Source organism: Montipora foliosa, unplaced genomic scaffold (assembly GCF_036669935.1).
Source record: "Montipora foliosa isolate CH-2021 unplaced genomic scaffold, ASM3666993v2 scaffold_135, whole genome shotgun sequence".
Taxonomy (NCBI): Eukaryota; Metazoa; Cnidaria; class Anthozoa; order Scleractinia; family Acroporidae; genus Montipora; species Montipora foliosa.
In genome coordinates, this window is record NW_027179435.1 from 153,255 (window position 1) to 179,115 (window position 25,861).

Genomic DNA, 25,861 nt, shown 5'->3' on the forward strand with positions numbered 1-25,861 from the left:
AGATGCGGTGGCGGTGTAAGGACTAAGGAAGGTGAGTTGTATTTGTGAATTCCACTGCTGAAATTGTAGGTGAATGTTCCGTACTTGGTGCACTGCAAAACTGTGATTTTATTTCTTTCATTCTTGGCCGTAGAGAGAGCGAGAGGACGTGTTTATTTCAGCCGCATCGATTTCCATCGATAGACGAGTGAGACAAGAAAATGCCAGCGGGTCGAGCTCTTATCCTCGTGCATCGTTTCGAAAACGTAAGTGGATGTGTGTTTGTACTGCTCCATCGCGATAGATTTCTTTTGCGTTGTGTTATGTTGCGTTCTGGAGAGCCCGTTTTGCATTGAGTAACTGAGGACCCGCCAGATCAGTTGGCGTTACATTTCTGTGGCCAACACTTTGTGGTTTCTCTATGTTATCAGTTAATTGGATTGTTATCATAAAAAGTAAATCTTTCATGGTCAGGATAGTGTCTTATCGGCCCTTTGAATACGTACTGTCCGTGTTGAGCAGGGAACAGTAAGACTTTGAAGTGCGCTACGTCACGTAAGTCACGTTTTCGCAGGATCAATGTTGTAGTGTTGTAGCCTTCGTTGTATGCATATCATCCGGGCTAGGTTAACTTCCATCTAATGCATAACAGTGCATGCATTTTTTACTTGTCGTATCCTGTTCTTTGCTCACACGAAAAGATACGTTTCATGTCATAAACGTTGGATTGATAAGATCTCGCGCGCACGCGCTCCCTTGGGAATACAAGTTCCACTTTCTCGTGTGAACTATTTTGTTTTTGTTGTATGTCTCATCTTTGACATATCGTTGGCATGTTGTGTTCAAAAAACCTGGTTTGGAATGTTCTTTCATTAAAGGAAACTGAGATTTTTTGAGATAATCAAGTGTACAGAAGGAAAAAGGGAAGCCTACAACACGGGGTATTCCCAGGCGGTCTCCCATCCAAGTACTAACCCCGCCCGACAGGGCTTAACTTCGGTGATCGGACGAGAACCGGTGTTTTCCCTGTGGTATGGTCGTAGACAAGTAATTCGCCGTGAAAATTAACTTTGTTATAAGGGAAAATAAAAACGAGGTCAGAGCAAGCACAATGTGCATTTGTCCTCTTGCCGTCAACGCAAGTGCCATGCAATGCTGGTCCTGCTGCCCACTGTACAAGGGCGATCGTTGTGTGCGCCTCGCTTTCAGGTTGGCTTTGGGCATTCCTTCCTTGGCACGGATTGTAATCGGACCACCATATCTCGTGGCCATGAGACTGGGAGCACCTTGTCCGCTGTGAGCATTTACGGGCATCGCTTCTCGGCCTTTTGGCTAAGATCAAGTGTAGTATCTGTTCTTATCAGCTTAATATCTGATACGCTGCTCATCGAGCAGCTCATATATTAAACTGATTTTTGGAACTGGGCCGTGGAAAAGAGGCTTGCCTCGTCCCGGCCACGGGTTGCCTCGGTATAGCACTACCTCCGAGCGTGGCCCACTTCCCTCTGGGGAAGAAATAATCAAGTGAAAGCAGAACAAATGACCAAGCAACCAACCTTCACATTTCTCTTCTCTTTTCTAGGTAGCATAGCAGCGAGTGGACAGCACGACACGACAGGACGAGGAGCACGTGACCCCCATTACCACATGGTATGCGCAGACAAGTTGCGTTTTTGCGGTTCCGGAGAGGTTGAAAAGGCATACTTACCTGACGCGGGTTTTTATTATCTGCCAGGTTCGTGCCTTTCCTTGTGGTACGCGTAAGTTCCGTATTGGAATTGGAGTGTGGGGACAAGCGTTTTTGGGATTTGTGGTAAGATTTTTGATTCCTGAGTTTTACTGGTGACCCTCCTGGGGACTTATGCTTGGCGTCCTGCCATAACCCAGGGTAGCCAGTCTTTCTGTTCCCTTCCTGGGAGCTTTGCTTTCCGGGGGGACTGTTTTTTCTCTTTTTCCCTTTTCATCATGCCTCTTGCGGCCTTTAAGAGGACAGTAGTCCTCGACCTTTCCGATGTTCCAACCTCTGTTCCCAGGGCGGAACTTGTTACAGCCATCAAGGGAAAGTTCACCCCCTTTGTGATTGACAGTATTCAGTTTGTTCCCGTAAAACTGGTTCAGATTACTTTCGCTGACCCAAAATGTAAAAATATTGTTGAAGGTTATGATTTTGTCACTTTAGCTGGTGCTAAGTGCAAAGTCATGTATGCTGGGCCTCGAGCTCAAAATGTTATGTTGTATCACTATCCCTTTGAGGAGAGTGATGATCGCCTCCGGCCCTACTTTTCCTCGTACGGGAAGGTGGAGACGATAAGGCACCAGCATTACCCGGGTGACCCTGCAATCTGCACTGGAGCCCGTATCATCAAAATGGTTCGTTCTGGCCGGATCCCTCGTAATCTGGACATTGCTGGATATAAATGTAAGGTGTGGTATGTGGGTCAGCCGGCCGAATGTGATATCTGTCGTGGGGAACACCTCACCAAAAACTGTGACTTGCGCGGGAAGTGCCGCAGGTGTCGGGAGCCTGGTCACATGGCCAGGGATTGCCCAACCCCCCCAATGCCTGGGGGAACCCACCATCTTCGCCTGCGACCCCCGCCCATCCGTCCGCTTCACTTGTTGTTGGTGCCACTCCCCCGGAGTCGCTGCCTCCCCTCCTGGATGTCAGTTCTGGTCCTGAGGACCTTCCCACTTCTCCTGCAAGCTCTGACCATGAGGACTCTGGGGACGAGGGGGTAACCCTTCGTCCTCCTGCCCCCACGCAACCTGGTATTTCAAGTTGGGGTTCCCACACCGACCTCAGGGACAATGAGTTATCCCCCCTGGTACTCCACCCATGGCCTCTCCTGCCACCAGTAAATGTTAAGGAGGGTGCGGCCCTCCCTAAAACGGTAATGGTGGGTCCTCGACGCGCGTGCAGGTGGCTGCCTCCCCCGCCGCTGCGTCTGATGGTTTGGCTGCGCCACAGAGTAATACAATGTTAACACTAGTAGTAACGTAGTTGGTGTAATGGACAATACTACTATAGTTAATGGAAAAGAAATGGAAATGGATAATAGTAATAATGTAGTTACTGGAAAAGAAATGACAAATAATGCTGTAGTTAATGGAAAAGAAATGGAAATGGATAATAGTAATAATGGAAAAGAAATGGATACGAATGATAATGAACTAGTTAATGAGACTGAATACAGTCAAAGTATATTTAGTGACGATGACCCTTTAACGGGCATCAATGTAACCCCTGTAAATACCCCACAGGTTCTATCTCTGTCTCCCGTAATGGTTAACGAGGTCGAGCTGACTGATTCACCAGTCACTAAGCGTGGACTTTCGGATGTTGAGGCTTCCTCTGATGATCAGGTCAAGTCTAAGAAGAAAGCGAAGAAACCTCTTCCTGGTTCTGCGGTCCCCGGCCGCTCGAAGTCTGGAAAGGGCAGGGAGTCTGGGAGGGCTGTTCATTCTGGCCTTCCCTCCTTGGCTCCCCCTGCCCCGGTTCGGAGCCGTCGCTCCTAGTTGTGCTGTCTCTCTCTTTCTTCTCAGTTATGGCTCTCTCTATCCTCTCCTTAAACACCAATGGTCTCAGGGACTCGTCCAAGCGCGCTGGTGTTCTGCACTGGTTACGTTCCTTTCCTCAGGTCCCTGACATTGTCTGCCTACAAGAGGGCCCACTGCTCTTCAGACAGTGAATGTCAGTCTGGTTTCGTTCATCTGGTTTTAATGCAGTTGCTTCTGTTGGCTCTGCACACTCTTGTGGTTGCATCATTTTATTCCGCCCCACGGTCACCCTTACGAGCTCTTGGTGTGACACCGCTGGGCGTGTTGTTTTTTGCCACTTTACCCATTCTGGGCACCCGTTTCGTATCTGCTGTCTCTACGCCCCCAATCGCAACCCAGCCCGTGACGACTTCCTGGACGACGTCTCGTCTTGGGTTGATCCCACCTATCCGACCTTCCTTGCCGGGGACTTTAACACTGTGTTCGACCGCGCCCTCGATCGTCGGGGCTCCAATGTCTCTGACACTTCCCGCGAAAGTACTGCTACCTTAAAACGTCTTTTTGACTCCTGCTGTTGTCTGGACATTTGGAGGCACCTGCATCCTTCCGATTCTGCCTTCTCTTGGACTCGCTCAGACGGCCTTATGGCCTCCCGTATTGATCTCATTGGTGCCCCGTACTCCTGTTACCATCAGTCTTGACTTGCGATATTATTCCTTGTCCGTTTTCGGATCACTGTGGTGTGGTGCTTTCTTGTAGTGTCCCAGACATTGCTGCTCCTGGGACAGTTTCTGGAAGCTCAACATTTCTGTCCTCAATGATGAGGACTATATCCAGCATATCACTAATTTTTGGTCCGTTTGGAGGCAGTCCATGCTGTCCTTCCCGTCACTAGCTAAGTGGTGGGATAAGGGCAAGAGCCAAATCAAAGGCCTCACAATTAAATATTGCGCTGAGCGCTCGAAAGAAAACATCGCAGTGTCGAGACCTCCTTGGCCGACTAGCTGGGCATCTTAAGAACCGTGTTGATGCCGGTTTCACCTCCTGTGTTGAGCCGTACCATTCTACCCTGTCTGCCCTTGCTGCCCTAGACCTCGAGGCAGCTCGGGGAGCCCAAGTCCGTGCTCGGGCCAATGGGTTGAGGAAGGTGAAACCTCCTCGGCCTTTTTCTTCCGTCTGGAAAAGAAGCGTGCCGCCGACCGACTTATTTCAGCACTTCGATGCGATGATGGCACAGTGGTCTCGAGTTCAAAGGACCTATGCCAGGCTTTTGCTTCCTTTTATTCTAACTTGTTTAGTGCCGAGCCTACTGACGGGGACGTGGCTCTTTCCCTGCTCGACGCCCTCACCTCCACCTTGTCCGCCGACCAGGCTCAACAGTGTGATGGTCCTCTCCAGTCGGAGGAGTGTTATACTGCTTTATGTGGGATGGCTCGAGGCAAGACCCCGGGCTTGGATGGCCTCCCTATGGAGTTTTATGTCAAATTCTGGCCGGTGCTCGGACAGGACCTCGTGCTCGTCCTGAACTCATGTTATGAGGCTGGCACTCTCAGCCTCTCTCAGCGTCGAGGCATCATTTCTCTCATCTTTAAGACGGGTGACCGGCTGAACCCTCGTAACTGGCGGCCAATTTCCCTCCTTAGTGTGGACTACAAGCTCGCTGCCCGCGTCATCGCTGGGCGTCTCCTGAAGGTTATTCATGCCGTGGTGGCTGAGGATCAAACCTGTGGTGTCCCCGGTCGTTATATTGGTGAGAACGTCGCTTATCTCCGAGACATGGTCCATTACGCCACGCAATCCGGGTCTCCTTGTGCCATCCTCTCGCTCGACCAAGAAAAAGCGTTTGATCGCGTTGATTGGTCCTTTCTGCATGCCACCCTCTGCAGAATGGGTTTCCAAACCTCCTTTCTGCGCTGGATCCGCCTTTTCTATAATGCTGTTCAGAGTGCTGTCATTGTTAACGGTCATGTCTCAAACTTTTTCAGTCTCACACGGGGGGTGCGTCAAGGCTGCCCCCTCGCACCTTTGCTGTATGTTATGGTCGCTGAGGTCTTGGCCGCCAATATTCGAGCAAATCCCGCCATTACTGGACCTTTGCTGCCTGGACTGCCCTCACCGCTCTCTCCAATTTCCCAGTACGCGGATGACACATCGCTCATCTTGTCCTCCGATGCCTCCATTAGGGCTGTTTTTGACACCTACACAAGGTATGAGCTTGGTTCTGGATCCAAGCTCAACCTGACAAAGTCTCGCGGCTTGTGGCTGGGGTCTTGGGCTGGCCGAACTGACCCCCCTGTCCCTCTCGACTGGACATCTTCTAAGCTTAAAATCCTCGGAGTCTTCATTGGCCCGCATGACATTGATGAACTAATTGGCGGCCTCGGATAGAGGCTGTGGAACGCGTCCTCTCCTCCTGGCGTCAGCGCTCCTTGTCTTTTCATGGCAAGGCTTTGGTCATCAATTGCCTGGCCCTCGCCAGGGTTTGGTATGTGGCATCCCTGGTCCACATGCCCCCCTGGGTACTTAAAGAACTTAACTCCCTTGTTTTCTCATTCTTCTGGAAAACCAAGCGGGAGCTCGTTGCACGTGCTGTGGTCGTTCAGCCCACATCGCTGGGAGGTTTCTCGGTGGTGGACATTAAGCTCAAGGTTTGGTCGCTTCTGGGTCAGTGGGTCAAACGGTCTACTTTGTCCTCGTCAAGCTGGTCCTCCTTTGTGTCGTACTGGTTTCAATCGTGTTTTGCTGCCTCCTCTCTTGATGTTTTCTCCCGTCCCGCTGCCTTCGACAGGTCCCTGTTACCGCCATTTTACTCCTCTTTGCTTTTGGCCTGGGAGTCGCTTGGTGGCTCTTTTTCCCCCTCCCGGGGAACTTTGGTTTTCGCATCCTCTGACCCTCACGTTGTCGCCTCCGTGGCTTTTTTTCTCTGCCAAAGTCGGTTACCAGTTTCTTTTATCCTGTTCCTCTGTCACACCGCACTGTGTAGTTAAGTTCTTTCCCTCCTTTGGGGACCTTTACTGGTATGATACGTGGCGCCAGTTCCACTTCTTTGATTTTGACCGCTTTGTTGTTGATTTCTCCTGGAAGGTAGCTCATGGTGTGATTTACACTGCTGAGCGTCTTCTCTCTTTTGGTTTATCTGTCTCCTCCGCTTGTTTTTGTGGTCCTGTCGTCGAGTCACTGTCGCATTTGCTCTTTGTGTGTCCCCTTGCTCAAAGTGTTGTTGGTTGGCTACAGTCCCTCCTTTTTCATTTCTCGCCTATGTGTCCTGTGCTTGAGCGTCGCCATTTACTTTTTGGTTTCAATTCCACTGAGCTTCACGCAGTGCCCAAAGTCTTCAGTTACCTGTTGTGTGCCTGTAAGTTTCACATCTGGCTGGCCCGCAATGACTACCGCTTTCGTTCTGTCAACCTGGGGCCCTCGCCGTCATTGAGGGAGCAAAGGCCCGTGTCAAGTTCCACCTCCCCTTGCTCTTCAAGCGTTTTTCAACCCGGAGACGTCGACGTTATTTTGCCCGCCAGTGGGGGGCGGATGGAGTCATCGCCTCTATGTTTCCAACAAGCTCGTTTTTCGCTTCGGGCCACCTGCTTAATTCACCCTCTGTACCACCTGATTTGCTTAGTTTTATTTCGCCTCTGTCGCCTAATACTGGTGACCAATGCCTCAGGCGTTGGATGAGTCTGTCGACTGGTGACCTTTGGTCTGCCATTCACCGCTGCTCATCGAGCAGCTCATATATTAAACTGATTTTTGGAACTGGGCCGTGGAAAAGAGGCTTGCCTCGTCCCGGCCACGGGTTGCCTCGGTATAGCACTACCTCCGAGCGTGGCCCACTTCCCTCTGGGGAAGAAATAATCAAGTGAAAGCAGAACAAATGACCAAGCAACCAACCTTCACATTCTCTTCTCTTTTCTAGGTAGCATAGCAGCGAGTGGACAGCACGACACGACAGGACGAGGAGCACGTGACCCCCATTACCACATGGTATGCGCAGACAAGTTGCGTTTTGCGGTTCCGGAGAGGTTGAAAAGGCATACTTACCTGACGCGGGAGGCACTGTGATCAGGGAGGCAGTCCTCTCAAGGTGAGGCTCTTTCATTGCACTTCGATTGGGTTGACCCTTGCGATTACCCCAAATGTGGGTAACTCGAGCGTATAATTTCTGGTAGTGGGGACCTGCGTTCGCGCTAGTCCCCGCACCAAACCCCGGTGGCAAAGTTGGCTAATGGGAAGGTTTGTTGGTAACGTTTCAGGCAGGGCAGGGAAGGAGATGCGGTGGCGGTGTAAGGACTAAGGAAGGTGAGTTGTATTTGTGAATTCCACTGCTGAAATTGTAGGTGAATGTTCCGTACTTGGTGCACTGCAAAACTGTGATTTTATTTCTTTCATTCTTGGCCGTAGAGAGAGCGAGAGGACGTGTTTATTTCAGCCGCATCGATTTCCATCGATAGACGAGTGAGACAAGAAAATGCCAGCGGGTCGAGCTCTTATCCTCGTGCATCGTTTCGAAAACGTAAGTGGATGTGTGTTTGTACTGCTCCATCGCGATAGATTTCTTTTGCGTTGTGTTATGTTGCGTTCTGGAGAGCCCGTTTTGCATTGAGTAACTGAGGACCCGCCAGATCAGTTGGCGTTACATTTCTGTGGCCAACACTTTGTGGTTTCTCTATGTTATCAGTTAATTGGATTGTTATCATAAAAAGTAAATCTTTCATGGTCAGGATAGTGTCTTATCGGCCCTTTGAATACGTACTGTCCGTGTTGAGCAGGGAACAGTAAGACTTTGAAGTGCGCTACGTCACGTAAGTCACGTTTTCGCAGGATCAATGTTGTAGTGTTGTAGCCTTCGTTGTATGCATATCATCCGGGCTAGGTTAACTTCCATCTAATGCATAACAGTGCATGCATTTTTTACTTGTCGTATCCTGTTCTTTGCTCACACGAAAAGATACGTTTCATGTCATAAACGTTGGATTGATAAGATCTCGCGCGCACGCGCTCCCTTGGGAATACAAGTTCCACTTTCTCGTGTGAACTATTTTGTTTTTGTTGTATGTCTCATCTTTGACATATCGTTGGCATGTTGTGTTCAAAAAACCTGGTTTGGAATGTTCTTTCATTAAAGGAAACTGAGATTTTTTGAGATAATCAAGTGTACAGAAGGAAAAAGGGAAGCCTACAACACGGGGTATTCCCAGGCGGTCTCCCATCCAAGTACTAACCCCGCCCGACAGGGCTTAACTTCGGTGATCGGACGAGAACCGGTGTTTTCCCTGTGGTATGGTCGTAGACAAGTAATTCGCCGTGAAAATTAACTTTGTTATAAGGGAAAATAAAAACGAGGTCAGAGCAAGCACAATGTGCATTTGTCCTCTTGCCGTCAACGCAAGTGCCATGCAATGCTGGTCCTGCTGCCCACTGTACAAGGGCGATCGTTGTGTGCGCCTCGCTTTCAGGTTGGCTTTGGGCATTCCTTCCTTGGCACGGATTGTAATCGGACCACCATATCTCGTGGCCATGAGACTGGGAGCACCTTGTCCGCTGTGAGCATTTACGGGCATCGCTTCTCGGCCTTTTGGCTAAGATCAAGTGTAGTATCTGTCTTATCAGCTTAATATCTGATACGCTGCTCATCGAGCAGCTCATATATTAAACTGATTTTTGGAACTGGGCCGTGGAAAAGAGGCTTGCCTCGTCCCGGCCACGGGTTGCCTCGGTATAGCACTACCTCCGAGCGTGGCCCACTTCCCTCTGGGGAAGAAATAATCAAGTGAAAGCAGAACAAATGACCAAGCAACCAACCTTCACATTCTCTTCTCTTTTCTAGGTAGCATAGCAGCGAGTGGACAGCACGACACGACAGGACGAGGAGCACGTGACCCCCATTACCACATGGTATGCGCAGACAAGTTGCGTTTTGCGGTTCCGGAGAGGTTGAAAAGGCATACTTACCTGACGCGGGAGGCACTGTGATCAGGGAGGCAGTCCTCTCAAGGTGAGGCTCTTTCATTGCACTTCGATTGGGTTGACCCTTGCGATTACCCAAAATGTGGGTAACTCAAGGCGTTAAATTTCTGGTGTAGTGGGGGACCTGCGTTCGCGCGAGTCCCCCGCAAAAAAACCCCGGTGGCAAAGTTGGCTAATGGGAAGGTTTGTTGGTAACGTTTCAGGCAGGGCAGGGAAGGAGATGCGGTGGCGGTGTAAGGACCTAAGGAAGGTGAGTTGTATTGTGTGAATGCCACTGCTGAAATTGTAGGTTGAATGTGTCCGTACTTGGTGCACTGCAAAACTGTGATTTAATTCTTTCATTCTTGGCCGTAGTAAGAGAGCGAGAGGACGTGTTTATTTCAGCCGCCTCGATTTCATCGATAGACGAGTGAGACAAGAAAATGCCAGCGGGTTCGAGCTCTTATCCTCGTGCATCGTTTCGGAAAACGTAAGTGGATGTGTGTTGTGTACTGCCTCCATCGCGATAGATTTCTTTTGCGTTGTGTGTTATGTTGCGTCTGGAGAGCCCGTTTTGCATTGAGTAACTGAGGACCGCCAGATCAGTTGGCCGTTTACTTTCTGTGGCCAACACTTTGTGGTTTTTCTCTATGTTATCAGTTAATTGGATTGTTATCATAAAAAAGTAAATCTTTCATGGTCAGGATAGTGTCCTTATCGGCCCTTTGAATACGTTACTGTCCGTGTTTGAGCAGGGAAACAGTTAAGACTTTGAAGTGCGCTACGTCACGTAAGTCCACGTTTTCGCAGGATCAATGTTGTAGTGTTGTAGCCTTCGTTGTATGCATATCATCCGGGCTAGGTTTAACATTCCATCTAATGCATAAGAGTGCATGCATTTTTTACTTGTCGTATCCTGTTCTTTGCTCACACGAAAAGATACCGTTTCATGTCATAAACCCGTTGGATTGATAAGATCTCGCCGCGCACCTCTCCCTTGGGGAATACAAGTTTCCACTTTCTCGTGTGAACTATTTTGTTTTTGTTGTATGTACTCATCTGTGACATATCGTTGGCATGTTGTGTTCAAAAAAAACCTGGTTTGGAATGTTCGTTGTCATTAAAGGAAACTGAAGATTTTTTGAGATAAGTCAAGTGTACAGAAGGAAAAAGGGAAGGCCTACAACACGGGGTATTCCCAGGCGGTCTCCCATCCAAAGTACTAAACCCCGCCCGGACAGGGCTTAACTTCGGTGATCGGACGAGAACCGGTGTCTTTCCCTGTGGTATGGTCGTCGTAGAACAAGTAATTCGCCGTGAAAATTAACTTTGTTATAAGGGAAAATAAAAAACGAGGTTCAGAGCAAGCACAATTGTGCATTTGTCCCTCTTGCCCGTCAACGCAAGTGCCATGCAATGCTGGTTCCTGCTGCCCACTGTACCAAGGGCGATCGTTGTGTGGCGCCTCGCTTTCAGGTTGGCTTTGGGCATTCCTTCCTGGCACGGATTGTAATCGGACCAACCATATCTCGTGGGCCATAGACTGGGAGCACCTTGTCCGCTGTGAGCATTTACGGCATCGCTTCTCGGCCCTTTTGGCTAAGATCAAGTGTAGTATCTGTTCTTATCAGCTTAATATCTGATACGCTGCTCATCGAGCAGCTCATATATTAAACTGATTTTTGGAACTGGGCCGTGGAAAAGAGGCTTGCCTCGTCCCGGCCACGGGTTGCCTCGGTATAGCACTACCTCCGAGCGTGGCCCACTTCCCTCTGGGGAAGAAATAATCAAGTGAAAGCAGAACAAATGACCAAGCAACCAACCTTCACATTCTCTTCTCTTTTCTAGGTAGCATAGCAGCGAGTGGGACAGCACGACACGACAGGACGAGGAGCACGTGACCCCCATTACCACATGGTATGCGCAGACAAGTTGCGTTTTGCGGTTCCGGAGAGGTTGAAAAGGCATACTTACCTGACGCGGGTTTTTATTATCTGCCAGGTTCGTGCCTTTCCTTGTGGTACGCGTAAGTTCCGTATTGGAATTGGAGTGTGGGGACAAGCGTTTTTGGGATTTGTGGTAAGATTTTTGATTCCTGAGTTTTACTGGTGACCCTCCTGGGGACTTATGCTTGGCGTCCTGCCATAACCCAGGGTAGCCAGTCTTTCTGTTCCCTTCCTGGGAGCTTTGCTTTCCGGGGGACTGTTTTCTCTTTTTCCCCTTTCATCATGCCTCTTGCGGCCTTTAAGAGGACAGTAGTCCTCGACCTTTCCGATGTTCCAACCTCTGTTCCCAGGGCGGAACTTGTTACAGCCATCAAGGGAAAGTTCACCCCCTTTGTGATTGACAGTATTCAGTTTGTTCCCGTAAAACTGGTTCAGATTACTTTCGCTGACCCAAAATGTAAAATATTGTTGAAGGTTATGATTTTGTCACTTTAGCTGGTGCTAAGTGCAAAGTCATGTATGCTGGGCCTCGAGCTCAAAATGTTATGTTGTATCACTATCCCTTTGAGGAGAGTGATGATCGCCTCCGGCCCTACTTTTCCTCGTACGGGAAGGTGGAGACGATAAGGCACCAGCATTACCCGGGTGACCCTGCAATCTGCACTGGGAGCCCGTATCATCAAAATGGTTCGTTCTGGCCGGATCCCTCGTAATCTGGACATTGCTGGATATAAATGTAAGGTGTGGTATGTGGGTCAGCCGGCCGAATGTGATATCTGTCGTGGGGAACACCTCACCAAAAACTGTGACTTGCGCGGGAAGTGCCGCAGGTGTCGGGAGCCTGGTCACATGGCCAGGGATTGCCCCAACCCCCCCAATGCCTGGGGGAACCCACCATCTTCGCCTGCGACCCCCGCCCATCCGTCCGCTTCACTTGTTGTTTGGTGCCACTCCCCCGGAGTCGCTGCCTCCCCTCCTGGATGTCAGTTCTGGTCCTGAGGACCTTCCCACTTCTCCTGCAAGCTCTGACCATGAGGACTCTGGGGACGAGGGGGTAACCCTTCGTCCTCCTGCCCCCACGCAACCTGGTATTTCAAGTTGGGGTTCCCACACCGACCTCAGGGACAATGAGTTATCCCCCCCTGGTACTCCACCCATGGCCTCTCCTGCCACCAGTAAGTTAAGGAGGGTGCGGCCCTCCCTAAAACCGGTAATGGTGGGTCCTCGACGCGCGTGCAGGTGGCTGCCTCCCCCGCCGCTGCGTCTGATGGTTTGGCTGCGCCACAGAGTAATACAATGTTAAACACTAGTAGTAACGTAGTTGGTGTAATGGACAATACTACTATAGTTAATGGAAAAGAAATGGAAATGGATAATAGTAATAATGTAGTTACTGGAAAAGAAATGACAAATAATGCTGTAGTTAATGGAAAAGAAATGGAAATGGATAATAGTAATAATGGAAAAGAAATGGATACGAATGATAATGAACTAGTTAATGAGACTGAATACAGTCAAAGTATATTTAGTGACGATGACCCTTTAACGGGCATCAATGTAACCCCTGTAAATACCCCACAGGTTCTATCTCTGTCTCCCGTAATGGTTAACGAGGTCGAGCTGACTGATTCACCAGTCACTAAGCGTGGACTTTCGGATGTTGAGGCTTCCTCTGATGATCAGGTCAAGTCTAAGAAGAAAGCGAAGAAACCTCTTCCTGGTTCTGCGGTCCCCGGCCGCTCGAAGTCTGGAAAGGGCAGGGAGTCTGGGAGGGCTGTTCATTCTGGCCTTCCCTCCTTGGCTCCCCTGCCCCGGTTCGGAGCCGTCGCTCCTAGTTGTGCTGTCTCTCTCTTTCTTCTCAGTTATGGCTCTCTCTATCCTCTCCTTAAACACCAATGGTCTCAGGGACTCGTCCAAGCGCGCTGGTGTTCTGCACTGGTTACGTTCCTTTCCTCAGGTCCCTGACATTGTCTGCCTACAAGAGGCCCACTGCTCTTCAGACAGTGAATGTCAGTCTTGGTTTCGTTCATCTGGTTTTAATGCAGTTGCTTCTGTTGGCTCTGCACACTCTTGTGGTTGCATCATTTTATTCCGCCCCACGGTCACCCTTACGAGCTCTTGGTGTGACACCGCTGGGCGTGTTGTTTTTTGCCACTTTACCCATTCTGGGCACCCGTTTCGTATCTGCTGTCTCTACGCCCCCAATCGCAACCCAGCCCGTGACGACTTCCTGGACGACGTCTCGTCTTGGGTTGATCCCACCTATCCGACCTTCCTTGCCGGGGACTTTAACACTGTGTTCGACCGCGCCCTCGATCGTCGGGGCTCCAATGTCTCTGACACTTCCCGCGAAAGTACTGCTACCTTAAAACGTCTTTTTTTGACTCCTGCTGTTGTCTGGACATTTGGAGGCACCTGCATCCTTCCGATTCTGCTTCTCTTGGACTCGCTCAGACGGCCTTATGGCCTCCCGTATTGATCTCATTGGTGCCCCGTACTCCTGGTTACCATCAGTCTTGACTTGCGATATTATTCCTTGTCCGTTTTCGGATCACTGTGGTGTGGTGCTTTCTTGTAGTGTCCCAGACATTGCTGCTCCTGGGACAGGTTTCTGGAAGCTCAACATTTCTGTCCTCAATGATGAGGACTATATCCAGCATATCACTAATTTTTGGTCCGTTTGGAGGCAGTCCATGCTGTCCTTCCCGTCACTAGCTAAGTGGGTGGGATAAGGGCAAGAGCCAAATCAAAGGCCTCACAATTAAATATTGCGCTGAGCGCTCGAAGAAAACATCGCAGTGTCGAGACCTCCTTGGCCGACTAGCTGGGCATCTTAAGAACCGTGTTGATGCCGGTTTCACCTCCTGTGTTGAGCCGTACCATTCTACCCTGTCTGCCCTTGCTGCCCTAGACCTCGAGGCAGCTCGGGGAGCCCAAGTCCGTGCTCGGGCCAAATGGGTTGAGGAAGGTGAAACCTCCTCGGCCTTTTTCTTCCGTCTGGAAAAGAAGCGTGCCGCCGACCGACTTATTTCAGCACTTCGATGCGATGATGGCACAGTGGTCTCGAGTTCAAAGGACCTATGCCAGGCTTTTGCTTCCTTTTATTCTAACTTGTTTAGTGCCGAGCCTACTGACGGGGACGTGGCTCTTTCCCTGCTCGACGCCCTCACCTCCACCTTGTCCGCCGACCAGGCTCAACAGTGTGATGGTCCTCTCCAGTCGGAGGAGTGTTATACTGCTTTATGTGGGATGGCTCGAGGCAAGACCCCGGGCTTGGATGGCCTCCCTATGGAGTTTATGTCAAATTCTGGCCGGTGCTCGGACAGGACCTCGTGCTCGTCCTGAACTCATGTTATGAGGCTGGCACTCTCAGCCTCTCTCAGCGTCGAGGCATCATTTCTCTCATCTTTAAGACGGGTGACCGGCTGAACCCTCGTAACTGGCGGCCAATTTCCCTCCTTAGTGTGGACTACAAGCTCGCTGCCCGCGTCATCGCTGGCGTCTCCTGAAGGTTATTCATGCCGTGGTGGCTGAGGATCAAACCTGTGGTGTCCCCGGTCGTTATATTGGTGAGAACGTCGCTTATCTCCGAGACATGGTCCATTACGCCACGCAATCCGGGTCTCCTTGTGCCATCCTCTCGCTCGACCAAGAAAAAGCGTTTGATCGCGTTGATTGGTCCTTTCTGCATGCCACCCTCTGCAGAATGGGTTTCCAAACCTCCTTTCTGCGCTGGATCCGCTTTTCTATAATGCTGTTCAGAGTGCTGTCATTGTTAACGGTCATGTCTCAAACTTTTTCAGTCTCACACGGGGGGTGCGTCAGGCTGCCCCCTCGCACCTTTGCTGTATGTTATGGTCGCTGAGGTCTTGGCCGCCAATATTCGAGCAAATCCCGCCATTACTGGACCTTTGCTGCCTGGACTGCCCTCACCGCTCTCTCCAATTTCCCAGTACGCGGATGACACATCGCTCATCTTGTCCTCCGATGCCTCCATTAGGGCTGTTTTTGACACCTACACAAGGTATGAGCTTGGTTCTGGATCCAAGCTCACCTGACAAAGTCTCGCGGCTTGTGGCTGGGGTCTTGGGCTGGCCGAACTGACCCCCCTGTCCCTCTCGACTGGACATCTTCTAAGCTTAAAATCCTCGGAGTCTTCATTGGCCCGCATGACATTGATGAACCTAATTGGCGGCCTCGGATAGAGGCTGTGGAACGCGTCCTCTCCTCCTGGCGTCAGCGCTCCTTGTCTTTTCATGGCAAGGCTTTTTTTGGTCATCAATTGCCTGGCCTCGCCAGGGTTTGGTATGTGGCATCCCTGGTCCACATGCCCCCCTGGGTACTTAAAGAACTTAACTCCCTTGTTTTCTCATTCTTCTGGAAAACCAAGCGGGAGCTGGTTGCACGTGCTGTGGTCGTTCAGCCCACATCGCTGGAGGTTTCTCGGTGGTGGACATTAAGCTCAAGGTTTGGTCGCTTCTGGGTCAGTGGGTCAAACGGTCTACTTTGTCCTCGTCAAGCTGGTCCTCCTTTGTGTCGTACTGGTTTCAATCGTGTTTTGCTGCCTCCTCTCTTGATGTTTTCTCCCGTCCCGCTGCCTTCGACAGGTCCCTGTTACCACCATTTTACTCCTCTTTGCTTTTGGCCTGGGAGTCGCTTGGTGGCTCTTTTTTCCCCCTCCCGGGGAACTTTGGTTTTTCGCATCCTCTGACCCTCACGTTGTCGCCCTCCGTGGCTTTTTTCTCTGCCAAAGTCGGTTACCAGTTTCTTTTATCCTGTTCCTCTGTCACACCGCACTGTGTAGTTAAGTTCTTTCCCTCCTTTGGGGACCTTTACTGGTATGATACGTGGCGCCAGTTCCACTTCTTTGATTTTGACCGCTTTGTTGTTGATTTCTCCTGGAAGGTAGCTCATGGTGTGATTTACACTGCTGAGCGTCTTCTCTCTTTGGTTTATCTGTCTCCTCCGCTTGTTTTTTTTGTGGTCCTGTCGTCGAGTCACTGTCGCATTTGCTCTTTGTGTGTCCCCTTGCTCAAAGTGTTGTTGGTTGGCTACAGTCCCTCCTTTTTCATTTCTCGCCTATGTGTCCTGTGCTTGAGCGTCGCCATTTACTTTTTGGTTTCAATTCCACTGAGCTTCACGCAGTGCCCAAAGTCTTCAGTTACCTGTTGTGTGCCTGTAAGTTTCACATCTGGCTGGCCCGCAATGACTACCGCTTTCGTTCTGTCCAACCTGGGGCCCTCGCCGTCATTGAGGGAGCAAAGGCCCGTGTCAAGTTCCACCTCCCCTTGCTCTTCAAGCGTTTTTCAACCCGGAGACGTCGACGTTATTTTGCCCGCCAGTGGGGGGCGGATGGAGTCATCGCCTCTATTGTTTCCAACAAGCTCGTTTTTCGCTTCGGGCCACCTGCTTAATTCACCCTCTGTACCACCTGATTTGCTTAGTTTTATTTCGCCTCTGTCGCCTAATACTGGTGAACCAATGCCTCAGGCGTTTGGATGAGTCTTAATATCTGACTACGCTGCTCATCGAGCAGCTCATATATTGAACTGATTTTTTGGAACTGGGCCGTGGAAAAGAGGCTTTGCCCTCGTCCCGGCCACGGTTTGCCTCGGTATAGCACTACCTCCAGAGAGCGTGGGCCCACTTCCCTCTGGGGAAAAGAAATAAGCAAGTGACAAGCAGAAACAAATGACCAGCAACCAACCTTCACATTCTCTTTCTCTTTTCTAGGTAGCATTAGCAGCGAGTGGACAGCACGACACGACAGGACGAGGAGCACGTGACCCCCATTACCACATGGTATGCGCAGACAAGTTGCGTTTTGCGGTTCCGGAGAGGTTGAAAAGGCATACTTACTGACGCGGGAGGCACTGTGATCAGGGAGGCAGTCTTCTCAAGGTGAGGCTCTTTCATTGCACTTCGATTGGGTTGACCCTTGCGATTACACCAAATGTGGGTAACTCGAGCGTATAATTTCTGGTAGTGGGGACCTGCGTTCGCGCTAGTCCCCGCACCAAACCCCGGTGGCAAAGTTGGCTAAGGGGAAGGTTTGTTGGTAACGTTTCAGGCAGGGCAGGGAAGGAGATGCGGTGGCGGTGTAAGGCTAAGGAAGGTGAGTTGTATTTGTGAATTCCACTGCTGAAATTGTAGGTGAATGTTCCGTACTTGGTGCACTGCAAAACTGTGATTTTATTTCTTTCATTCCTGGCCGTAGAGAGAGCGAGAGGACGTGTTTATTCAGCCGCATCGATTTCCATCGATAGACGAGTGAGACAAGAAAATGCCAGCGGGTCGAGCTCTTATCCTCGTGCATCGTTTCGAAAACGTAAGTGGATGTGTGTTTGTACTGCTCCATCGCGATAGATTTCTTTGCGTTGTGTTATGTTGCGTTCTGGAGAGCCCGTGTGCATTGAGTAACTGAGGACCCGCCAGATCAGTTGGCGTTACATTTCTGTGGCCAACACTTTGTGGTTTCTCTATGTTATCAGTTAATTGGATTGTTATCATAAAAAGTAAATCTTTCATGGTCAGGATAGTGTCTTATCGGCCCTTTGAATACGTACTGTCAGTGTTGAGCAGGGAACAGAAAGACTTTGAAGTGCGCTACGTCACGTAAGTCACGTTTTCGCAGGATCAAGTTGTAGTGTTGTAGCCTTCGTTGTATGCATATCATCGGGGCTAGGTTAACTTCCATCTAATGCATAACAGTGCATGCATTTTTTACTTGTCGTATCCTGTTCTTTGCTCACACGAAAAGATACGTTCATGTCATAAACGTTGGATTGATAAGATCTCGCGCGGCACGCGCTCCCTTGGGAATACAAGTTCCACTTTCTCGTGTGAACTATTTTGGTTTTGTTGTATGTCTCATCTTTGACATATCGTTGGCATGTTGTGTTCAAAAAACCTGGTTTGGAATGTTCTTTCATTAAGGAAACTGAGATTTTTTGAGATAATCAAGTGTACAGAAGGAAAAAGGGAAGCCTACAACACGGGGTATTCCCAGGCGGTCTCCCAGCCAAGTACTAACCCCGCCCGACAGGCTTAACTTCGGTGATCGGACGAGAACCGGTGTTTTCCCTGTGGTATGGTCGTAGACAAGTAATTCGCCGTGAAAATTAACTTTGTTATAAGGGAAAATAAAAACGAGGTCAGAGCAAGCACAATGTGCATTTGTCCTCTTGCCGTCAACGCAAGTGCCATGCAATGCTGGTCCTGCTGCCCACTGTACAAGGGCGATCGTTGTGTGCGCCTCGCTTTCAGGTTGGCTTTGGGCATTCCTGCCTTGGCACGGATTGTAATCGGACCACAATATCTCGTGGCCATGAGGACTGGGAGCACCTTGTCCGCTGTGAGCATTTACGGGCATCGCTTCTCGGCCTTTTGGCTAAGATCAAGTGTAGTATCTGTTCTTATCAGCTTAATATCTGATACGCTGCTCATCGAGCAGCTCATATATTAAACTGATTTTTGGAACTGGGCCGTGGAAAAGAGGCTTGCCTCGTCCCGGCCACGGGTTGCCTCGGTATAGCACTACCTCCGAGCGTGGCCCACTTCCCTCTGGGGAAGAAATAATCAAGTGAAAGCAGAACAAATGACCAAGCAACCAACCTTCACATTTCTCTTCTCTTTTCTAGGTAGCATAGCAGCGAGTGGACAGCACGACACGACAGGACGAGGAGCACGTGACCCCCATTACCACATGGTATGCGCAGACAAGTTGCGTTTTTGCGGTTCCGGAGAGGTTGAAAAGGCATACTTACCTGACGCGGGTTTTTATTATCTGCCAGGTTCGTGCCTTTCCTTGTGGTACGCGTAAGTTCCGTATTGGAATTGGAGTGTGGGGACAAGCGTTTTTGGGATTTGTGGTAAGATTTTTGATTCCTGAGTTTTACTGGTGACCCTCCTGGGGACTTATGCTTGGCGTCCTGCCATAACCCAGGGTAGCCAGTCTTTCTGTTCCCTTCCTGGGAGCTTTGCTTTCCGGGGGGACTGTTTTTTCTCTTTTTCCCTTTTCATCATGCCTCTTGCGGCCTTTAAGAGGACAGTAGTCCTCGACCTTTCCGATGTTCCAACCTCTGTTCCCAGGGCGGAACTTGTTACAGCCATCAAGGGAAAGTTCACCCCCTTTGTGATTGACAGTATTCAGTTTGTTCCCGTAAAACTGGTTCAGATTACTTTCGCTGACCCAAAATGTAAAAATATTGTTGAAGGTTATGATTTTGTCACTTTAGCTGGTGCTAAGTGCAAAGTCATGTATGCTGGGCCTCGAGCTCAAAATGTTATGTTGTATCACTATCCCTTTGAGGAGAGTGATGATCGCCTCCGGCCCTACTTTTCCTCGTACGGGAAGGTGGAGACGATAAGGCACCAGCATTACCCGGGTGACCCTGCAATCTGCACTGGAGCCCGTATCATCAAAATGGTTCGTTCTGGCCGGATCCCTCGTAATCTGGACATTGCTGGATATAAATGTAAGGTGTGGTATGTGGGTCAGCCGGCCGAATGTGATATCTGTCGTGGGGAACACCTCACCAAAAACTGTGACTTGCGCGGGAAGTGCCGCAGGTGTCGGGAGCCTGGTCACATGGCCAGGGATTGCCCAACCCCCCCAATGCCTGGGGGAACCCACCATCTTCGCCTGCGACCCCCGCCCATCCGTCCGCTTCACTTGTTGTTGGTGCCACTCCCCCGGAGTCGCTGCCTCCCCTCCTGGATGTCAGTTCTGGTCCTGAGGACCTTCCCACTTCTCCTGCAAGCTCTGACCATGAGGACTCTGGGGACGAGGGGGTAACCCTTCGTCCTCCTGCCCCCACGCAACCTGGTATTTCAAGTTGGGGTTCCCACACCGACCTCAGGGACAATGAGTTATCCCCCCTGGTACTCCACCCATGGCCTCTCCTGCCACCAGTAAATGTTAAGGAGGGTGCGGCCCTCCCTAAAACGGTAATGGTGGGTCCTCGACGCGCGTGCAGGTGGCTGCCTCCCCCGCCGCTGCGTCTGATGGTTTGGCTGCGCCACAGAGTAATACAATGTTAACACTAGTAGTAACGTAGTTGGTGTAATGGACAATACTACTATAGTTAATGGAAAAGAAATGGAAATGGATAATAGTAATAATGTAGTTACTGGAAAAGAAATGACAAATAATGCTGTAGTTAATGGAAAAGAAATGGAAATGGATAATAGTAATAATGGAAAAGAAATGGATACGAATGATAATGAACTAGTTAATGAGACTGAATACAGTCAAAGTATATTTAGTGACGATGACCCTTTAACGGGCATCAATGTAACCCCTGTAAATACCCCACAGGTTCTATCTCTGTCTCCCGTAATGGTTAACGAGGTCGAGCTGACTGATTCACCAGTCACTAAGCGTGGACTTTCGGATGTTGAGGCTTCCTCTGATGATCAGGTCAAGTCTAAGAAGAAAGCGAAGAAACCTCTTCCTGGTTCTGCGGTCCCCGGCCGCTCGAAGTCTGGAAAGGGCAGGGAGTCTGGGAGGGCTGTTCATTCTGGCCTTCCCTCCTTGGCTCCCCCTGCCCCGGTTCGGAGCCGTCGCTCCTAGTTGTGCTGTCTCTCTCTTTCTTCTCAGTTATGGCTCTCTCTATCCTCTCCTTAAACACCAATGGTCTCAGGGACTCGTCCAAGCGCGCTGGTGTTCTGCACTGGTTACGTTCCTTTCCTCAGGTCCCTGACATTGTCTGCCTACAAGAGGGCCCACTGCTCTTCAGACAGTGAATGTCAGTCTGGTTTCGTTCATCTGGTTTTAATGCAGTTGCTTCTGTTGGCTCTGCACACTCTTGTGGTTGCATCATTTTATTCCGCCCCACGGTCACCCTTACGAGCTCTTGGTGTGACACCGCTGGGCGTGTTGTTTTTTGCCACTTTACCCATTCTGGGCACCCGTTTCGTATCTGCTGTCTCTACGCCCCCAATCGCAACCCAGCCCGTGACGACTTCCTGGACGACGTCTCGTCTTGGGTTGATCCCACCTATCCGACCTTCCTTGCCGGGGACTTTAACACTGTGTTCGACCGCGCCCTCGATCGTCGGGGCTCCAATGTCTCTGACACTTCCCGCGAAAGTACTGCTACCTTAAAACGTCTTTTTGACTCCTGCTGTTGTCTGGACATTTGGAGGCACCTGCATCCTTCCGATTCTGCCTTCTCTTGGACTCGCTCAGACGGCCTTATGGCCTCCCGTATTGATCTCATTGGTGCCCCGTACTCCTGTTACCATCAGTCTTGACTTGCGATATTATTCCTTGTCCGTTTTCGGATCACTGTGGTGTGGTGCTTTCTTGTAGTGTCCCAGACATTGCTGCTCCTGGGACAGTTTCTGGAAGCTCAACATTTCTGTCCTCAATGATGAGGACTATATCCAGCATATCACTAATTTTTGGTCCGTTTGGAGGCAGTCCATGCTGTCCTTCCCGTCACTAGCTAAGTGGTGGGATAAGGGCAAGAGCCAAATCAAAGGCCTCACAATTAAATATTGCGCTGAGCGCTCGAAAGAAAACATCGCAGTGTCGAGACCTCCTTGGCCGACTAGCTGGGCATCTTAAGAACCGTGTTGATGCCGGTTTCACCTCCTGTGTTGAGCCGTACCATTCTACCCTGTCTGCCCTTGCTGCCCTAGACCTCGAGGCAGCTCGGGGAGCCCAAGTCCGTGCTCGGGCCAATGGGTTGAGGAAGGTGAAACCTCCTCGGCCTTTTTCTTCCGTCTGGAAAAGAAGCGTGCCGCCGACCGACTTATTTCAGCACTTCGATGCGATGATGGCACAGTGGTCTCGAGTTCAAAGGACCTATGCCAGGCTTTTGCTTCCTTTTATTCTAACTTGTTTAGTGCCGAGCCTACTGACGGGGACGTGGCTCTTTCCCTGCTCGACGCCCTCACCTCCACCTTGTCCGCCGACCAGGCTCAACAGTGTGATGGTCCTCTCCAGTCGGAGGAGTGTTATACTGCTTTATGTGGGATGGCTCGAGGCAAGACCCCGGGCTTGGATGGCCTCCCTATGGAGTTTTATGTCAAATTCTGGCCGGTGCTCGGACAGGACCTCGTGCTCGTCCTGAACTCATGTTATGAGGCTGGCACTCTCAGCCTCTCTCAGCGTCGAGGCATCATTTCTCTCATCTTTAAGACGGGTGACCGGCTGAACCCTCGTAACTGGCGGCCAATTTCCCTCCTTAGTGTGGACTACAAGCTCGCTGCCCGCGTCATCGCTGGGCGTCTCCTGAAGGTTATTCATGCCGTGGTGGCTGAGGATCAAACCTGTGGTGTCCCCGGTCGTTATATTGGTGAGAACGTCGCTTATCTCCGAGACATGGTCCATTACGCCACGCAATCCGGGTCTCCTTGTGCCATCCTCTCGCTCGACCAAGAAAAAGCGTTTGATCGCGTTGATTGGTCCTTTCTGCATGCCACCCTCTGCAGAATGGGTTTCCAAACCTCCTTTCTGCGCTGGATCCGCCTTTTCTATAATGCTGTTCAGAGTGCTGTCATTGTTAACGGTCATGTCTCAAACTTTTTCAGTCTCACACGGGGGGTGCGTCAAGGCTGCCCCCTCGCACCTTTGCTGTATGTTATGGTCGCTGAGGTCTTGGCCGCCAATATTCGAGCAAATCCCGCCATTACTGGACCTTTGCTGCCTGGACTGCCCTCACCGCTCTCTCCAATTTCCCAGTACGCGGATGACACATCGCTCATCTTGTCCTCCGATGCCTCCATTAGGGCTGTTTTTGACACCTACACAAGGTATGAGCTTGGTTCTGGATCCAAGCTCAACCTGACAAAGTCTCGCGGCTTGTGGCTGGGGTCTTGGGCTGGCCGAACTGACCCCCCTGTCCCTCTCGACTGGACATCTTCTAAGCTTAAAATCCTCGGAGTCTTCATTGGCCCGCATGACATTGATGAACTAATTGGCGGCCTCGGATAGAGGCTGTGGAACGCGTCCTCTCCTCCTGGCGTCAGCGCTCCTTGTCTTTTCATGGCAAGGCTTTGGTCATCAATTGCCTGGCCCTCGCCAGGGTTTGGTATGTGGCATCCCTGGTCCACATGCCCCCCTGGGTACTTAAAGAACTTAACTCCCTTGTTTTCTCATTCTTCTGGAAAACCAAGCGGGAGCTCGTTGCACGTGCTGTGGTCGTTCAGCCCACATCGCTGGGAGGTTTCTCGGTGGTGGACATTAAGCTCAAGGTTTGGTCGCTTCTGGGTCAGTGGGTCAAACGGTCTACTTTGTCCTCGTCAAGCTGGTCCTCCTTTGTGTCGTACTGGTTTCAATCGTGTTTTGCTGCCTCCTCTCTTGATGTTTTCTCCCGTCCCGCTGCCTTCGACAGGTCCCTGTTACCGCCATTTTACTCCTCTTTGCTTTTGGCCTGGGAGTCGCTTGGTGGCTCTTTTTCCCCCTCCCGGGGAACTTTGGTTTTCGCATCCTCTGACCCTCACGTTGTCGCCTCCGTGGCTTTTTTTCTCTGCCAAAGTCGGTTACCAGTTTCTTTTATCCTGTTCCTCTGTCACACCGCACTGTGTAGTTAAGTTCTTTCCCTCCTTTGGGGACCTTTACTGGTATGATACGTGGCGCCAGTTCCACTTCTTTGATTTTGACCGCTTTGTTGTTGATTTCTCCTGGAAGGTAGCTCATGGTGTGATTTACACTGCTGAGCGTCTTCTCTCTTTTGGTTTATCTGTCTCCTCCGCTTGTTTTTGTGGTCCTGTCGTCGAGTCACTGTCGCATTTGCTCTTTGTGTGTCCCCTTGCTCAAAGTGTTGTTGGTTGGCTACAGTCCCTCCTTTTTCATTTCTCGCCTATGTGTCCTGTGCTTGAGCGTCGCCATTTACTTTTTGGTTTCAATTCCACTGAGCTTCACGCAGTGCCCAAAGTCTTCAGTTACCTGTTGTGTGCCTGTAAGTTTCACATCTGGCTGGCCCGCAATGACTACCGCTTTCGTTCTGTCAACCTGGGGCCCTCGCCGTCATTGAGGGAGCAAAGGCCCGTGTCAAGTTCCACCTCCCCTTGCTCTTCAAGCGTTTTTCAACCCGGAGACGTCGACGTTATTTTGCCCGCCAGTGGGGGGCGGATGGAGTCATCGCCTCTATGTTTCCAACAAGCTCGTTTTTCGCTTCGGGCCACCTGCTTAATTCACCCTCTGTACCACCTGATTTGCTTAGTTTTATTTCGCCTCTGTCGCCTAATACTGGTGACCAATGCCTCAGGCGTTGGATGAGTCTGTCGACTGGTGACCTTTGGTCTGCCATTCACCACGCTGCTCATCGAGCAGCTCATATATTAAACTGATTTTGGAACTGGGCCGTGGAAAAGAGGCTTGCCTCGTCCCGGCCACGGGTTGCCTCGGTATAGCACTACCTCCGAGCGTGGCCCACTTCCTCTGGGGAAAGAAATAATCAAGTGAAAGCAGAACAAATGACCAAGCAACCAAACTTCACATTCTCTTCTCTTTTCTAGGTAGCATAGCAGCGAGTGGACAGCACGACACGACAGGACGAGGAGCACGTGACCCCCATTACCACATGGTATGCGCAGACAAGTTGCGTTTTGCGGTTCCGGAGAGGTTGAAAAGGCATACTTACCTGACGCGGGAGGCACTGTGATCAGGGAGGCAGTCCTCTCAAGGTGAGGCTCTTTCATTGCACTTCGATTGGGTTGACCCTTGCGATTACCCCAAATGTGGGTAACTCGAGCGTATACGTTCGGGTAGTGGGGACCTGCGTTCGCGCTAGGCCCCGCACCAAACCCCGGTGGCAAAGTTGGCTAATGGAAGGTTTGTTGGTAACGTTTCAGGCAGGGCAGGGAAGGAGATGCGGTGGCGGTGTAAGGACTAAGGAAGGTGAGTTGTATTTGTGAATTCCACTGCTGAAATTGTAGGTGAATGTTCCGTACTTGGTGCACTGCAAAACTGTGATTTTATTTCTTCATTCTTGGCCGTAGAGAGAGCGAGAGGACGTGTTTATTTCAGCCGCATCGATTGCCATCGATAGACGAGTGAGACAAGAAAATGCCAGCGGGTCGAGCTCTTATCCTCGTGCATCGTTTCGAAAACGTAAGTGGATGTGTGTTTGTACTGACTCCATCGCGATAGATTTCTTTTGCGTTGTGTTATGTTGCGTTCTGGAGAGCCCGTTTGCATTGAGTAACTGAGGACCCGCCAGATCAGTTGGCGTTACATTTCTGTGGCCAACACTTTGTGGTTTCTCTATGTTATCAGTAATTGGATTGTATCATAAAAAGTAAATCTTTCATGGTCAGGATAGTGTCTTATCGGCCTTTGAATACGTACTGTCCGTGTTGAGCAGGGAACAGAAGACTTTGAAGTGCGCTACGTCACGTCAGTCACGTTTTCGCAGGATCAAATGTTGTAGTGTTGTAGCCTTCGTTGTATGCATATTCATCCGGGCTAGGTTTAACTTCCATCTAATGCATAACAGTGCACTGCATTTGTTACTTGTCGTATCCTGTTCTTTGCTCACACG

At 50.4% G+C, this 25,861-nt stretch overlaps 13 non-coding genes and 1 pseudogene across 13 annotated transcripts; 10 read left to right on the forward strand and 4 right to left on the reverse strand.

Moving 5' to 3' along the window:
• Positions 1 to 905: 905 nt before the first annotated feature.
• Positions 906 to 1,024, reverse strand: LOC137986122 (5S ribosomal RNA). Its single transcript, XR_011119574.1, has one exon. It is a non-coding gene; the product is annotated as a 5S ribosomal RNA (ribosomal RNA).
• Positions 1,025 to 1,291: 267 nt separating this feature from the next.
• LOC137986084 (U2 spliceosomal RNA) lies at positions 1,292 to 1,483 on the forward strand. The gene has a single exon (XR_011119537.1). It is a non-coding gene; the product is annotated as a U2 spliceosomal RNA (small nuclear RNA).
• A 5,639-nt stretch (positions 1,484 to 7,122) lies between these two features.
• On the forward strand, positions 7,123 to 7,313 carry LOC137986109 (U2 spliceosomal RNA). The gene has a single exon (XR_011119562.1). It is a non-coding gene; the product is annotated as a U2 spliceosomal RNA (small nuclear RNA).
• Positions 7,314 to 7,507: 194 nt separating this feature from the next.
• LOC137986148 (U1 spliceosomal RNA) lies at positions 7,508 to 7,671 on the forward strand. The gene has a single exon (XR_011119599.1). It is a non-coding gene; the product is annotated as a U1 spliceosomal RNA (small nuclear RNA).
• A 976-nt stretch (positions 7,672 to 8,647) lies between these two features.
• On the reverse strand, positions 8,648 to 8,766 carry LOC137986123 (5S ribosomal RNA). Its single transcript, XR_011119575.1, has one exon. It is a non-coding gene; the product is annotated as a 5S ribosomal RNA (ribosomal RNA).
• A 267-nt stretch (positions 8,767 to 9,033) lies between these two features.
• On the forward strand, positions 9,034 to 9,224 carry LOC137986088 (U2 spliceosomal RNA). The gene has a single exon (XR_011119541.1). It is a non-coding gene; the product is annotated as a U2 spliceosomal RNA (small nuclear RNA).
• Positions 9,225 to 9,418: 194 nt separating this feature from the next.
• On the forward strand, positions 9,419 to 9,586 carry LOC137986155 (U1 spliceosomal RNA). Its single transcript, XR_011119606.1, has one exon. It is a non-coding gene; the product is annotated as a U1 spliceosomal RNA (small nuclear RNA).
• A 1,011-nt stretch (positions 9,587 to 10,597) lies between these two features.
• Positions 10,598 to 10,720, reverse strand: LOC137986128 (5S ribosomal RNA; annotated as a pseudogene).
• Positions 10,721 to 10,998: 278 nt separating this feature from the next.
• LOC137986086 (U2 spliceosomal RNA) lies at positions 10,999 to 11,191 on the forward strand. Its single transcript, XR_011119539.1, has one exon. It is a non-coding gene; the product is annotated as a U2 spliceosomal RNA (small nuclear RNA).
• Positions 11,192 to 17,217: 6,026 nt separating this feature from the next.
• LOC137986151 (U1 spliceosomal RNA) lies at positions 17,218 to 17,380 on the forward strand. The gene has a single exon (XR_011119602.1). It is a non-coding gene; the product is annotated as a U1 spliceosomal RNA (small nuclear RNA).
• A 970-nt stretch (positions 17,381 to 18,350) lies between these two features.
• Positions 18,351 to 18,468, reverse strand: LOC137986126 (5S ribosomal RNA). The gene has a single exon (XR_011119578.1). It is a non-coding gene; the product is annotated as a 5S ribosomal RNA (ribosomal RNA).
• Positions 18,469 to 18,736: 268 nt separating this feature from the next.
• LOC137986085 (U2 spliceosomal RNA) lies at positions 18,737 to 18,928 on the forward strand. The gene has a single exon (XR_011119538.1). It is a non-coding gene; the product is annotated as a U2 spliceosomal RNA (small nuclear RNA).
• Positions 18,929 to 24,567: 5,639 nt separating this feature from the next.
• Positions 24,568 to 24,759, forward strand: LOC137986112 (U2 spliceosomal RNA). Its single transcript, XR_011119564.1, has one exon. It is a non-coding gene; the product is annotated as a U2 spliceosomal RNA (small nuclear RNA).
• A 194-nt stretch (positions 24,760 to 24,953) lies between these two features.
• Positions 24,954 to 25,117, forward strand: LOC137986153 (U1 spliceosomal RNA). Its single transcript, XR_011119604.1, has one exon. It is a non-coding gene; the product is annotated as a U1 spliceosomal RNA (small nuclear RNA).
• Positions 25,118 to 25,861: the final 744 nt, after the last annotated feature.